Raw genomic sequence first — 14,308 nt, 5'->3', positions numbered from 1 at the left:
GAAAGAAAGAAATAAGAAGAAAAAAGTGATTTCTTCTGTTTCAAAGTTATTTCAAGTTCTCAAACCCAAACCAACCTTTGCTCTTGATTTTGGCTGGGTGAATTGTGAGTGGTGGGCACAGGTCATGTCATTCATGCTGATGTGAGTGATGCTTTCTGGGGGCAGAGCAGCTGATTTCCAAAGTTCACTTCCTGCCCCATGCCTGATCTGCACAGGAGAAAACCTCTTCCATGAAGGGATTTTGCTCCATCTGATCCCATCTGCCCAGTCTGTTCCATGAGGATATTGCCAGGCTGGAGCAGCACAGGCAGATGCAGCTCTCAGCACTCTCTGCTCCAAACACAGCTCTGGGCTCCTTTGCAAAGTGCCTCTGCCATGAGGTTTTCTCCAGGAGAGATCAAGGAATGGCTCATGGCAGGGTGGAGATTTCATTATCACAAAGGGAAGCAAAGGATAAATATTCCTGTAAGAGCCTTTGGGACCTTCTGGGCTGAATTGGGAAGGGAACGTTCATTCCCTGCAGGGCAAATGCACGACAACCTCCAACACAAAGCACAGACTGTCAGGTGGGGTCTGACAGCACCACTTTGACAAACTTCACTGTCATTATTCTTTTCAGGGACTTTTCCAATCAAACTCGGAAGCGGACAAGCCCAAAGCTCTGTCTGGCTGCTCAGGAACAAAAGGAACAAAACTGCCAGGGGTGAGGCACATTCCCAGCCAACGCTCCCAACACAGCACAGAGGCACCACTGGAGCTCGTGTGGGGCTGCCAAGGGCTGCCAGGAGCACACAGCCCCCAGTGGGGTGGCAGGGACAGCAGCAAACTCCCACAGACTGACGGCACAACAGAGACACAAAGGCCAGCAATGCCCATGGGAGGTGCAGCTTTAATTCTGCTCCCTGTGCTGCCACATCCCTGCAGGAAATCTCCAGGGGGGGTAGAAACTCTCAGGGTGCACAAAATGCAGCATCCATCACCCTGATCCTGCTTAAACTCAGTGTGTGGGGCTAAACCCCCACAGGTAAACACTGACCTGACCTGGATCAGTCTCAGACACAGCCCCAGTTCCCACCTCCAACCTGCTCCCGGGGCTGCTGCCACATTCCTGACAAGGTGCCAAAGGCCCTTTGGCCAGGGCTCTCTCTGTCTCAGAGGACTGCAGGGACCAGGGCAAGGACAGCCTGAAACCAGGGCAGATCCCTCTGGATTTGCAATGCTCTGGGGACAACTGGGGACTCACCCCACACCATGGGAAGCACCAGGGGCCCTCCAGCACATTCCGCCAGGGCCGGAGCCCGCTGGGTTTGGCTGCTCAAACACCAAAGCTTTTGGCAAAGATGGGATGAGTTAAGTGGTTTTTCCTGTCCTGAAAGAGAGGAGAAAAGGGAAATTAGGTCCCTGTGGAAGTCAAAGGCTTGTGGCTTTCACACTCCTGTTCTGATTGCTCACTGGAGGGTTTTATTCACGAAAAAGTGAGGTGACATCAAATAAAAGTGCCCTTGCCTTTTATTCCCTACTCTTTTCATACATAAAAAGAATGTCCATTTTTTCCTATTGCATTCTTTGCCTAATTTTAACAGAACCATTTTCATTCCAGGCCCCATTTGTGAGCTATTCAATCCTTTGCCATCGGACTTTGGACAAAGGAAGAGAAGGATCTGTTCCACACGGGTGTCATCCAACAAGAACAGCCCCTGTGCCATCCCCAGCCTGTGCCGAGCACACTGCCTCACTTTCCCCGTTCTGGATTCTGGCTCCAATCCAGTCTGCGTTTTCCCCTATTTTCCATGTCTAGAGACAGGAAATTGTCCTGGTCAGGGTGCTAAGACCTTAAACTGCACGTTGGTCTGGGGGGCTGTGACTGGGATTCCAGCAGGGAATTCATGGTTGTACGAATGAAAACTATTCCAGGGGGCAGCACTGAAAAAGTTGGGAGCTGCTGCTTCACCACACGGTGTCAGCAAAAGAGAGCACACACAAAATGTGTAGCCAAAACCAAGGATAAAATGATTCCTCCTGCTCTTAGTGGGACCAGGGCTAATTCTGCCCTGGAATGACAAAGACCTTCTCCCTCAGACCCCCAGAGAGCCCTCGAAAAGCTAAAGTGCAGCAGGGAAGGAAGGAAGGAAAGGCACCTCTGCCTCACCTGCTGGGGACAGCACAGGTCCTGCTGCTCCCGGGGGCTGGGAATGTGTCCGGAGCCAAAAGCACCTTCCCAGGCTGCAGGGGCTTTCCTAAAGCACCACCTGTGGGAAGCCAAGGGCTGTGGAAGAAATGGAGTGGGACTTTACAGTAATAGCAATAATAGTAATAATAGGGAAGAGCAGCAAAGGGAGCAACAGTAATTCCAGGAGGGAGCAGGAGGGATGCTGAGCTTTAAATGAGGTTTGAGTGAGGCAGCATCTCCTGGGATTTCTAAAGCACAGCTCCAGGCCTGGGATTACACGAGCAGGGCAAGCTCCTACTGTCCAATCCCTGGATTTGCCTCCTGCCAGCGCTCGGCACCTCGGGCGTGTTTGGGGGCAAGGGCTCCAGTGCTGCTGCCTTGAGGGATTGGGAAAATGGGCATTAAACCCCTTCCCACAGGGCTGGCTCTGAGCTCTGGCTGGGGACAGCATTTGGCACCTCGGTTTCCATCATTTTGAAGGTACACTGAATAAACCCGGGGGAGATAAATAAACCTTTCTCCATAAGGACAGCCCCAGGGAATACACAATTATTCCTATGCCAGCAGCCAGATTTCGGGGAGAGACTCCAGACTCTTGTCTCCCTCCCTGGCTGTAAAACACTTGCAGAGGCTTTGGAGTTCATACAAGCTTGTCAGGATTTGGACACTTCATTTAAATTCCATTCATATATGAAGGAATTGGAAGTGTCCTAAAGGCACCTCCACCCATACTTTAATTTTAAGCCCTCTATCACCAATGAATTTGGATGTTCTTTTGTTAGGAACACCCCACCTCTGCTTCTTTAGGTGCCTCCATGTGGGAGAGAAAATAAATGTGGACAAAAGTTTGGAATGCAGCTTCCAAGTCAAGTTCCCTGCTAGGAAATGACTCCAGCTCTCTGTTACCTCGGGCTATTCTAAACACAGCCTGGCCCTTCAGGGCTGCAGACTCTGAGCTACACAGCTTGTGAACTGGCAAGTAACAGCAGCTGTGGTCTCATCCCAACTGGGATTTGGGGATCTGAAACAGGGATTGGGGGCTGAATCTGGATACATGTAGACAGGTTTGGGCCACTTCAGAAAGCTTCAATCCCTGTTTTTCAGAGATTCCATCAGAGATAATGACGTTTCCACAGATCTCTCTTAAGGCACATGAGAATCTGAGTAAGAAAACAGAATCAAACCCTTTGTTCCATTGGCCTCATGCCCTGAATTCCAATGGGACAGACCCGTCCCTCTCTTTAGAAGGCAACGTCTCCTACCTGGACCTGTGCCTTCCCCAGCCTTCAGTGGCCACTGTCTCCATCCTCCCACACCTTCTCATCTTCCTTCTTTGCAGGGTTGGCTTCCTCATCCTGCAGAGCAAACACAGGGACAGTTACCAGGCCTGCTCATCCCAAACCAGGGCAGCAGGGATGGACTGGTGGGACCCTATGTGAGTCAAGGTTCTAAAATGTTAAAATTCTAGCTAAAAGTTAGAAGAAATTTGTATTAATTAAGATACAGAGTAGAGAAACAAAAGATAAGTTAATGATTAGTAGATGCCTAAACTAGAGCCAAGTGATGTATTATTTGCCATTATGTTTTAAGTTTTGTTTGTAGAAGGAAACAGAATAAATGAACTGTCATCAAAACAAATTGAAACTAATTGAAACCAATAGAACTAAGAACAGCACCTGGGTTTGTAATAATTAATCAAAAGTAGGAGATCTTGGGCTGCACCAAGAGGTCATGAAGGCCTGCCAACAGCAAGAAGGTAAAAAGGTTACTGTGAGGAAGACATTCCTGACTTCATCTTTCAGGACCACTGACCCAATTCGACACCACCAACCCACTTCAAGAGAGAAACTGCGCCTGCGTGAGAGACCAATGATCTCATTTTAATACGAAGCAGAGGATGGGAGGTGCTGGGGTCATACATATGTAGAAGATGTAAAACTGTGTGTAATAAATAGAGAATGAAGAACCTTGTACTTCGCTGGCGTGTCTTTAGGAGGCTACTCCCATGCTGCCCGCCAGTGCCTGAATGTAGAGGGATTCCTTGTGGAATATAGGATACCCCAGGAGGGCTTGGGCATCCCAGGGCTGTTGCAGAAGTACTCCTGATGGGGCCTCAGGCTGAAAACAGGCTTGCAAGGCACCTGCTAGCCAGCGGCCTTGAACAGCCTTGGGAAAAGGTATACACTGGTCAGCTCCCCCGCTGCTTAGAGGCTTTCTCATGGGAAAGGGGCGTGAACTTTGGGAAAAAGTATAACTTGGTGTAACCGAGTAATAAAACTGGAGCACGATGCTCAAATCGTATCGGTGTTCGTATCGTGACTCTGGCTGGATTCCCCTGCTCCCGGGACCCCCCCCCGCCACACCTGAATATACATATCACTTTCTAACTTTAATTAGTTAGAGGGTCTTTGTCCATGGACATCGGGATTTAACAAATCATATGGATGGTCACCCCTCTGTTGGGCACCATCCCTGCTCTGCAGTCCATTCCCGTTCCTGCCTTGGCATCTCTTTTTAACAGGATGTTAAACAACAAACTTTGCTCTGCTGGGTTTTGGGACGTCAAAGACTCCCCCAAGGCACTGGGCAAAGCTCCTGTTCCCATACCCTCTGCCTCCCAAAGCCCTGATGAGGCTGGACAGAGCAAAGGAAACACCTCAGTTCCTGCTGGAAATTTCCTCTTGTGCCCACCCAGAGAAGCTGTGGTTGCTCCATCCCTAGAAATGTCCAAGGCCAGGCTGGATGGGGCTTGGAGCACCCTGGGCTAGTGGATGGAATGGCAGGGGATGGAATGAGGTGATCCTTAAGGTCCCTTCCATCCCAAACCATTCCACAATTCCAGGATGATTCCATGATCTTTCCATGCATTGTTTTGCATCGTTTCCTCTCAAATTCAAATTCCCAAATTTAAATGATTTGTTAAAGGAATAATTTTTAAATTATTCCAAGAATAAAAAAGGGAGTGTCAAACATACAAGAATCATTCTTACATCCATCAAATCATTATTAACTGGAAGACTATTCCCCAATCTCTGTCTTTGTTTTGCTTTCCTGGAAAACCTTACGATCCCAGAGTCTCAGAGAGATTTACTGGGATTACTGGAAGGTTTGCTCTGTCAGAGAGCCAGGGGGGTTTACTACACTTGTTTCTCTGCATCTTTATCCTTTAACCAGCTTTCCCCCAAAATGGTATTGTGGGAGAAGTTTGGAATTATTAGAAATGGATCAGGTTCACTTTTTTCCCCCACTGTTTTCCAAATTCTTGGCATTACTCTCAAATGAGGCCTAGGAAACTACTGTGAAAACATCAATCAGAGGAACACCTTGAAAAGAGAAAACCACATCCAGTAGCAGCCAAAACAATTCCATTGCTATTCTTACCTGCAGGTGCTCTGCCAGAGCTCCCAACAGCCATTGTCATTCCATGAGGGTGAGAAGGCAGTTTTGGATGTGTTCTTTGACATGGGATGGGACGACAGGTTCCAGAGGGTCTTTGTGTCCCTTCCAAGCCACCCCATGATTCCATGGTATGATCAGCACCCCTTTGAGTTCCATTCCAGAAACATCCTCCCATTAACCCAGAATTTCCCCCCTCCTCTTTTTGCTCCCCATCAGGGATGTGTTGCCAAGTGACAAGTGCCTCAGCATTCCCTGGGGATGCCATTCAAGGCTGAACTTGTGGCCTCAGTGCTTCAAAATGTCCAGTCAGCCCCCATTCCAGTCAGGAATGTCTCAAGCAGCAGTGTGGGGTGTTCCCTCTCCCATCCATTGGGACAGCTCACATAGAATGTGACTGACTTACTGGGTTTAGAATTCCTGGCTTAAAAAGCAGGTGGTGGAATATCCTCTCCTGGGAATGTCCAGAATACAAGGAGGCTCCCTGGAAGTCACGGGTCAGGGGCAGAGTCAGATGAACAATCCTGAACTGGTTTTCAGGAGATGCATCCACAGCCTGCAACAACTCCAAAGCTGTTCCTTCCCCTTGGGAAAGCCAGGGAAAACATCCCCATCATGGATTGCTGATGGGAAAAACCTCACAGCTCCAGGCTACTTGGCTCCTCCCAAATCCAGGCCAGCACTCCAACAGGCTCGAAGAACAAAACAACAGGACACACACAACGACCTGGGCACCACATTCCTCACCAGAACCGGGCTGTTCCCACATCTCTGTGACAGTCAGGAGCATCCCCATTTCCTTACTCTTCTACTCAGGAGAAAGAGATGACAGAGCCCTTAAACACCCAGTGTGTAATCCCAACAATCCAGGGAAAACCACCTTGCTCTGGGAAGAAATGTAATGCCCAGTTTTGGCCAAGACTGCAAAACCAGAGTGGTACTTGAAATGTTTCCAGGCATGGAGCCTCCAGAAATGCAGCTCCAGGTTTCTTCCCATGGAAACCCCAGTCTTGTCTGGGACTGGGCTCAGGGAGAAAACCCTGCCCGTTCCACCAGCCTGGCATAGAGCATATTCCATGGACACCCCAGGAAAGTGTCCCTGACCATGGCAGGGGGCTGAACAGGATGATCTGTGTTGGAACCCTGGGTTTAGAGAATTTAGGTTTCTGGGATATAATAATATATATGTGTGTAACAATATGGAGAATTTTGGGTGTGGATTTCTTCTTCTTTTCTCCTTCTTCTTCATAAATCTTGGTGTTCTGGTATGGGGTCAAAAAACCCGCAGTGTGGATCATGAATAGTTAGTTATTGGACTATAAGGAAAAACAAATTCTTTGGCATTTCATAGTTGGGTGATTTGGACCTTAAAAGGCCTTGGAAGTTAGAACTTGGGGCCATTTTTCCACCTTGTTAACTAAGAGGCACATCCTGTGCAGCTGTCCTATAGATAAGAAAGTAATAAACATCAATTAGAAGAAAAGCCTGGCATCTCCCGCGTTTCAATCTGAACTCTGAGTAAAAGAACTCACGATTCAGAGGCAAAACGAAAATAGAGAAAGCGACAGATCTGTAAGATCCTTTCCAACACAGATCATTCTAGGAGTTTAAGGTGGATCTAAGCCACTTCACAGCTCTCAGTTCCTTCCCAAGCCTCATCCTCTGGGCTCGCTTTCCCATAGCTTGCTGGGAAGGTGAGCAGTGGCTCCTCTCCCTAAACACACTCACTGCCAATTGTTATGCCGTGCCCAAAACCACCGGGTGACACAAGGGCTTGATCCACTGTTGTCGGGGTCCCTTCCCCCCTGCCATGTAGTCCTGGGAGAGGGGCCCTGAGGGGAGGCACGAGGTTTCCCTGCCCCTGCTCAGCCTCGTTCCCATTGGTTGGTTTGTGTTCCCTGCGCAGGCAAGGACCCTCGGGTCCCGTGATTGAGCAGTTCCTCAGCAGATCCCGGCCATGCAACTGGAGAAATAAACATCTCTGAAACATCTATCAAGAATTGGTCCATATATATTTCTTTTCCACAGGCTCCTTGTTTGTTACACACGTGTTACAGTATCCCCACTGTAACAAAATGGTGGAGAATTGCGAGCAGAACGATCCCCAATCCGTAAGTGACTGATTTGTGAGTAAAGAAACTTTGGATTTTTCTTGTTTTTGTTTTGCTATTCCATATCTAAACTATGGAGGAACCGTGGGAAGACTCTTGGCTCTCAGAGCTGCATATGGACATTTATCTTAAACGTGAAAAGATTCTTGAACAACAATTTGTAAATTTTAGCTTAATTTAAGCTCAAAAAGAACTGAAACACTTCCTGGCATGGTTACTTAAGAACTTTTTCTATGTTTCTTGGGATTTAATTCTTACCAAAGACTTTTGGAACACCGTTTGGACACAGTTAATTTTTGAGTCAAAATATATGCCGATGGAAGAATATTTTCGCGAATATTACTTAATTACTGAGACTGTTGAGCAATGTCAGCTGTGTCCTGGCGAAGGGAAGCGTGGTGCAGGGACCGTGCGACCCAGGCCACGTGGACCGAGCGCTCTGCGAGCAGCAGCGAGGCAGTTCCCGTGCGCGGGCGGAGCCACGCGAGCCGCAGTGTCGGTGGCGGAGCGAGGCGGGGCAGGAGCAGCGGGACCCAGCGGTGCCCGCCCGGCCCCGCGCAGCGCGTGGTGGAGCGAGCCCCGGGAACGCCCGGCCGAGAGGGGCAGCACAGGGGCGGCGGCTGGCGGCGGCGGCGCAGAGCCGCGCCCAGCCGAGACGCGCGCTGGAGCAGGGCGCGGGGGGGTCATCGCTCGGGGGCCCGGCCGAGATGTGGATGCAGCGCCTGGCAGCGGCAGCGAAGCTGCGACCAGAGGAGGAGACGCACAGAAAACTGAGTGGCGCGGCCCGGCCCACATGGCCCCGAATGCGACCCCGGGAAGAGCGCGCAGGCACGAGCAGCCCCGGCGGCCCCGGCAGCACTAGCAGCCCTGGCAATTCCAACACAGGAGCAAGAGAAAGAGAAAGCAAAAACGCAGTGAGACAGAAAACAGCAGCCACTTGGAAAAAGGAAAAGATCACTGTAGCTAAGGTTTTAGGAATAGTAAATGGTATAATGTTAAACAAAACATGGTTTTATAACAAGATGTGATAACCAGCAAGACATATTCGTTCATAAAACTGCTATTAGAAAGAATAACCCTGAAAAATACATCCCAAGCTTGGGAGATGGAGAGGTGGTGGAATTCAAAATTGTACTAGGTAGAAAAGGGTTACAAACATCACAGGTCACTGGGCCTGATGGTGTTCCTGTAAAAGGCAGTATATATGATAAAAATCATAGTCATGTTAGACAATATCTCCATTGTAGGCCCCCCCTACAGTCTCCTAATCCCACCTTTCCCCTTTATCCTATATCCTATTACCCCCAGTGTATTCCCAATCCATTTTTCCACCCATGGTTTCCCTCACAAAACCATGCCTTTGCCAATTGTTTCCCCAAAAATCCCTTTCCAATGCCGAGTGGGGGATGAAAAGGGGAAGGGAAGAAATTAAACCCTCTCCTGCCTCAGTTTCCCCACAAAGCATGCTCGGAGAGTCCTGTCTCCCTTCTGTCAGCCTTAAGATGTTCCAGAGAATCTGTTTGGACATTTAAAGACTCAGTAGGGTGGCTTATTTTGTTTTAAAACTGTTCTTGTTATGTTTATGCAGTTGTTTTCAATGTTCAGTTTTAAATCTCTTTTGTTAAAAATAAACGGGTGAAATGTCAGGGTTCGTCCCCCCTGCCATGTAGCCCTGGGAGAGGGGCCCTGAGGGGAGACACGGGGTTTCCCTGCCCCTGCTCAGCCTCGTTCCCGTTGGTTGGTTTGTGTTCCCCTGTGCCAGGAAGGACCCTCGTGTCCCGTGACTGTGATCAGTTCCTCGGCAGATCCCAGCCATGCGGCTGGAGAAATAAACATCTCTGAAACATCTACCGAGAATCGGTCCATATATATTTCTTTTCCACGGGCTCCTTGTTTGTTACATCATGTTACAGAATCCCCACTGTAGCATACCGTCTTGTCTGTTTTCCATACTCCAGCACTTCAGTGACTCCACAGACAATCAGGATCAATCCCAGGTTACAGATACTGGCACAAAGCAGCTGCTGTGCCAGAAGGGGCAATTTTGGTGGCTCCTCTCCCCTTAGCTGGGAATTCAGTGCTGCCAAGAGTCCGGCAGTAATCATGGATTTAACCCTTCCTATGGATTAATCCCCAACATTCACCGCCAAGTGCTGCTGGAGCATCTCTCCAGAGAAAAAAGCTGTGCCCAGTCCAGAGGGGTCCCTGCCCAGTTTCCCAGGGTGGATGGGAAGCTGCCACTGACAGGCTGGATCTCAGAACAACTTGAGTAATTTGCTGAAAGCTTCTCAAACAGGGACTTGTGTCCATGTCTAAGGAAGCTCAAATCATATGGCTCACCAGGCTTCTTAATAAATTGCTGCAAAAATGGGTGTGTGTAGGAATCTTCCTTTAACCCAATTTCAGGGAAGAGTTGCCTGAGATTTCAGCTAAAATTTACACCAGCCTGTGACATATCAGACAGAAAAAACTATTTAATAGCTCCTTTTTCCCAGCTGCATGGCCCAGATCTGACACTTAGGCTTGTGTGGGAAACAGACAGGAAGTGCAGAAACAAGTTCAATCCCCCCTTCAAGCAATTCCCAAGGACTTGATGATCCTTTAATGATGTCCTGGCCTGAGACAAGGCTCTCCTGCCTGTGGCAATGACTGGGGAGAGTGCAGGTGCTCCAAACTGGGAGTGACAGTTCCTGCACTGCTCCCTCTCCCACAGCGAAGCCCCAGGAAGTTGGACTGGGGGTTTGGTGTGGCTGCAGGCCCACTTTTGGCCACAGGTGCCTGGACACAAACGGTGGCCCTTTTCCATGGGAAACAATACGGAGCCCCGCAGTGTTTCAAGGTCAGGTCAGAGGTGGCGTCTGGTGCTCCAAGGGCAGCCAGACTCTGAGCTGCTGGCGCCTTTGGTCTGGGAGAAACCCTGCAACGTTCGTGATTTTAGTATGTGGCACTCGACTTCCAGCCTCAGGCACCAGGATACGAACATTGGCCCTTTTCCACAGGAATCAAAACTCAGGCCCTCAGTGTCTCGAGGTCTCGTCAGAGGCAACAGACATGCTACTTTTATATGAAATTAAATGTTTTAGCAGACCAATGTTACATCCTCTATGTATTGTTTTATTAGCTGCTTTTATTTCCATGATGGGCTGTGCCTTAGGGAAAAAAACTTGTAAAAGTGAGATAACTTAAAGAAGACTGCTCTTGCTTCCTTTGAAGTTACTAAAAAGGGTGTTGTGTGAGTAAAAGTATTATTATTATTACTACTATTATTCACATAATAGTTTTGGACTTAGGGATAGTAATATATCTTTATTCTATCCAGTTTATCTGATCAGTAATTAGAACTGATCCTTCTCTTACCTACTATTCTGAAAGACCACTTCTGATCTTTGTGGATACCAAACAGCATCACTGTGTTAGCCTGGCAAACCTTTGGTATATTGATGCTACCTTGGAAGAAGAATCACTATCTCTGTAGAAATGACAGCACAACTTTTGAGACAACAGGAAGCCCACGAGTCACAAAATCTTAAGCTTCTTAAAAGAACTAAACTGCAGTGATGAAGAGCTGAAGAGCAGCTTTCAGTTCAGTTTCAGCGCTCAGTGACATGCCATGACAGTTTTGTTTCACTTCTCTGGGTTGCTGGGCAAGGAAAAAGCCTTTTGTAGACATTTTGAATGATCAAAAGATCTACTCTTGCCCAGAGAAGCCCTTCCACCTGGGAAAAGGCATGGCAGAAGGAGAGAGTTTGTCTTAAATACCTACTAGGGCTGCAGGGAAATGACCACGACCCTGACTAAGCCCTGGCATGAGCTAAAGCCAGCTGCAGGGGACATGGAAATCTGCAAAGGACACGGAAAACTGCTGAGCATGGCATGGAAAAATGTCACAGGTGAGAAGCTGACAAGAGATACAGACAGCAAAAATGAAAGAACAACAGGGCTTCACAGGTAGGAATGTGGAAGTTACATGAAAAACAGATGAATTCCACAGATAATTGAAGGAGAGTGCTGGGGATTTTCTGGAGAGCAGAAGCCAGCAGCATTTGTATAACTGCACCGGTAGCACCACAAAAGACTGTGATTATCTAGGTAATGGTATCAGAAATGCCAGATCTGGGTATAGATGCAGCAAAACTGGGACGAGAAAAAGCAAGGAGAGGAGGGGAAGGGAAAAGACTGGATAGGAGAAAGGGAAGTATGCCAGCAGGGAAAAAAGGGACATGAAATGGGAAAGGTGATAATAAGGTATGCAAATCATGTTGCCTTGGAGTGTTTGGTGGGAAGCATTCTGTTCCAACATCTCAGCCTAAATCAGGACAACCAAACCAAACCTGTTCTGGCCATGCCACACAGCCCAAACCAACTCCCATGGTTAGGAGACACAGGAGGAAAGGAATACTTTCACTGGCAAGCAAGGGAGCACCCCATCAGACAGGTCAAGAACCTGAATATTATGACAGCAACAGTGCTACCCACGACCTCATAAAAGCCTGCTGAGTGTTTTGTGAGTCCTGACACTCCCAGTGAGCTAAACACTATTGTGGCAATTACTCCATAATATCACTGAATCCAGTACAATACAGAAACCAGCTAAAATAGCTGCTGCTGTCCAGTGCCTGAGCTACAAGATAAACAGAGGTCTTAGAAAGTTTATTACCCAAAATGAAGCAAGAGCAAAAACACTGAGGACAGCAACGTGCACTCATGCAACAGATGTAGAACTCAAGATGCCCTTCAGACCAACAGATGTTGGGTTTTGGTGTTTTTGAACCAGTACATCTCAGCTTAGATTTGCAAGCATATAGCCATATTAAAAAAAAACCCAAACCCACACACCAAGTCTTTGTGCCCTATAGTAAATGTTTTATTATACATTTGATCTAGAGTTTGGAATTTCCTCCCTGCAAGCAGAGTTACACCATCACTTGCTGCCAAGAGCATACCATTTATATAAAGACCTTGATAACTAACATATTTGGAACCAGGATGAGGACTACTCCAGATCCTTACAGCATGATTTACAAAGCTGTTTAAAACTGCATTTGAGATAATCTTAATCTGGATTAGTTCAGAGTAACATTTTGCCTCAATGGACAAAGCACATGTCTAATTCAATATGTTATATTCATCACAGCACTGAGTTAAACTACTGGCTCAATTTAGAGTTCTACCACCCACTTATACCTGACATATGGCTCTTGTCTGTATATAAATGCCAATTTTAGCCATTTCTGACTTGGATTTTAGTAAGAACATCATTTGCCTCTCACTCTCAAGCAGAAAGAACTGCCAGCAGCTGGCTGTGCATATTCATAGTTATTTCACATTTTCCTCTGTGTTTCTGAACATCCTGTTTTATGGAGCTTGTGTAAATACATGGGTGAGCATCTGCACCACAGGCTGGTGGAACTGTTAGTAACTAATAGGGGAAAATACCTTTCCATCTGAAAGATGCTGTTCCCACACTTTGCTCAGAAAGGATCACTTTCCATCACACAGATATTTTTGGCCTAAAGCCTCTTTTCAAACCACGTGCAGTGCACCAATACAAGCAACAGAGATCTGTAATGCAGGCAAACAGGAGACTAAACTTTTAACTGAAAGAGAGGGGCTTTATTTTTTTTTTAACTAGAGGAGAATACAAACCACCAAGTATGCCCAGAGCTTGCACTCATCCCACTATTTTAGGTTACCTAAGCAATGTCATGCAAACAGGCATATTTCACATAGGAAATGTAGGAAAAACTGCAATAACATAGTTAAAACAAACTCCTAAATTAATTGAGTAATATAAAGAATAACTCATAAAAAGCTGTATCCTGAAAAAGTGTTTCTCTCTAAATTAATCTAGTTATCTTCAGAGACTCTTCACTTCTCTTTATTCTTTAAATGAATCAATTTATGAAAACACAGATCAATTTAACATTGATTATGTTATAATATAATATTATTATTCCACGTTTGATGGGCTAAGACTTTTTTCTGACAGTGCTCAGTTGAAGTGGAATGGTCATTGTATTGGAAGCCTTCCAAACAGCCTTTGCCATTGATGCCTGAGGTGGCCACCTAAAACCAGAGACTAGACAAGAATAAGGGAATAAAGGTAGGTATTTATTTGAAGGGCCTTCAGAGATGGGGAGTCAAAAGGCTACACCCAAGATGGACCCCAGATCACAAGGTCTTCACACTTTTATAAGTTTGGTCCATTTGCATCTCAGGATCAATTCTCCAATTACAACCCCAGTTAGTGATGTAACCACCCCAAGTTTGCCCTCCTCTTCAGAGGCCTTAGTTTATATATTTTGTAACCTGGGACAGTCTAGGTGTCCTTGGAGAGCAAACCTAGAGAGGCTTGTTATGTCTAACCAGCATGAGAGAACAGCAGCTAACAGGCCACACAAAACTTCAGAGTTACACACTAGGCAGTACAGGATTTGAAAAATACAAAAGTTAAAATCTAAGGCATCACCATTAGAAAAGAAGACAACTTTGTCACATCCCCTTTCACTGCACTTCTTTTCCAGGCCAAAGAGAAACCATATAAACAGCCTAATGAGGCACCCTGCAGTCCTTTCAGACACTGCAGGCTCAGCTACATCTACGTAAACGCAGTTTTTGAAACAGCACTGAA

General features: G+C 47.0%; 1 long non-coding RNA gene across 1 annotated transcript; it reads left to right on the top strand.

Annotated features, from left to right (window-relative positions):
- Positions 1–19: 19 nt before the first annotated feature.
- Positions 20–4,143, top strand: LOC125327210. Its single transcript, XR_007204151.1, has 2 exons — positions 20–703; positions 1,601–4,143. It is a non-coding gene; the product is annotated as an uncharacterized LOC125327210 (long non-coding RNA).
- The last annotated feature ends 10,165 nt before the right edge of the window (positions 4,144–14,308 follow it).

The sequence above is a fragment of the Corvus hawaiiensis genome, chromosome 6, assembly GCF_020740725.1.
Source record: "Corvus hawaiiensis isolate bCorHaw1 chromosome 6, bCorHaw1.pri.cur, whole genome shotgun sequence".
In the NCBI taxonomy this organism is placed as follows: domain Eukaryota; kingdom Metazoa; phylum Chordata; class Aves; order Passeriformes; family Corvidae; genus Corvus; species Corvus hawaiiensis.
This window is presented reverse-complemented; position numbering and strand designations above follow the sequence as displayed.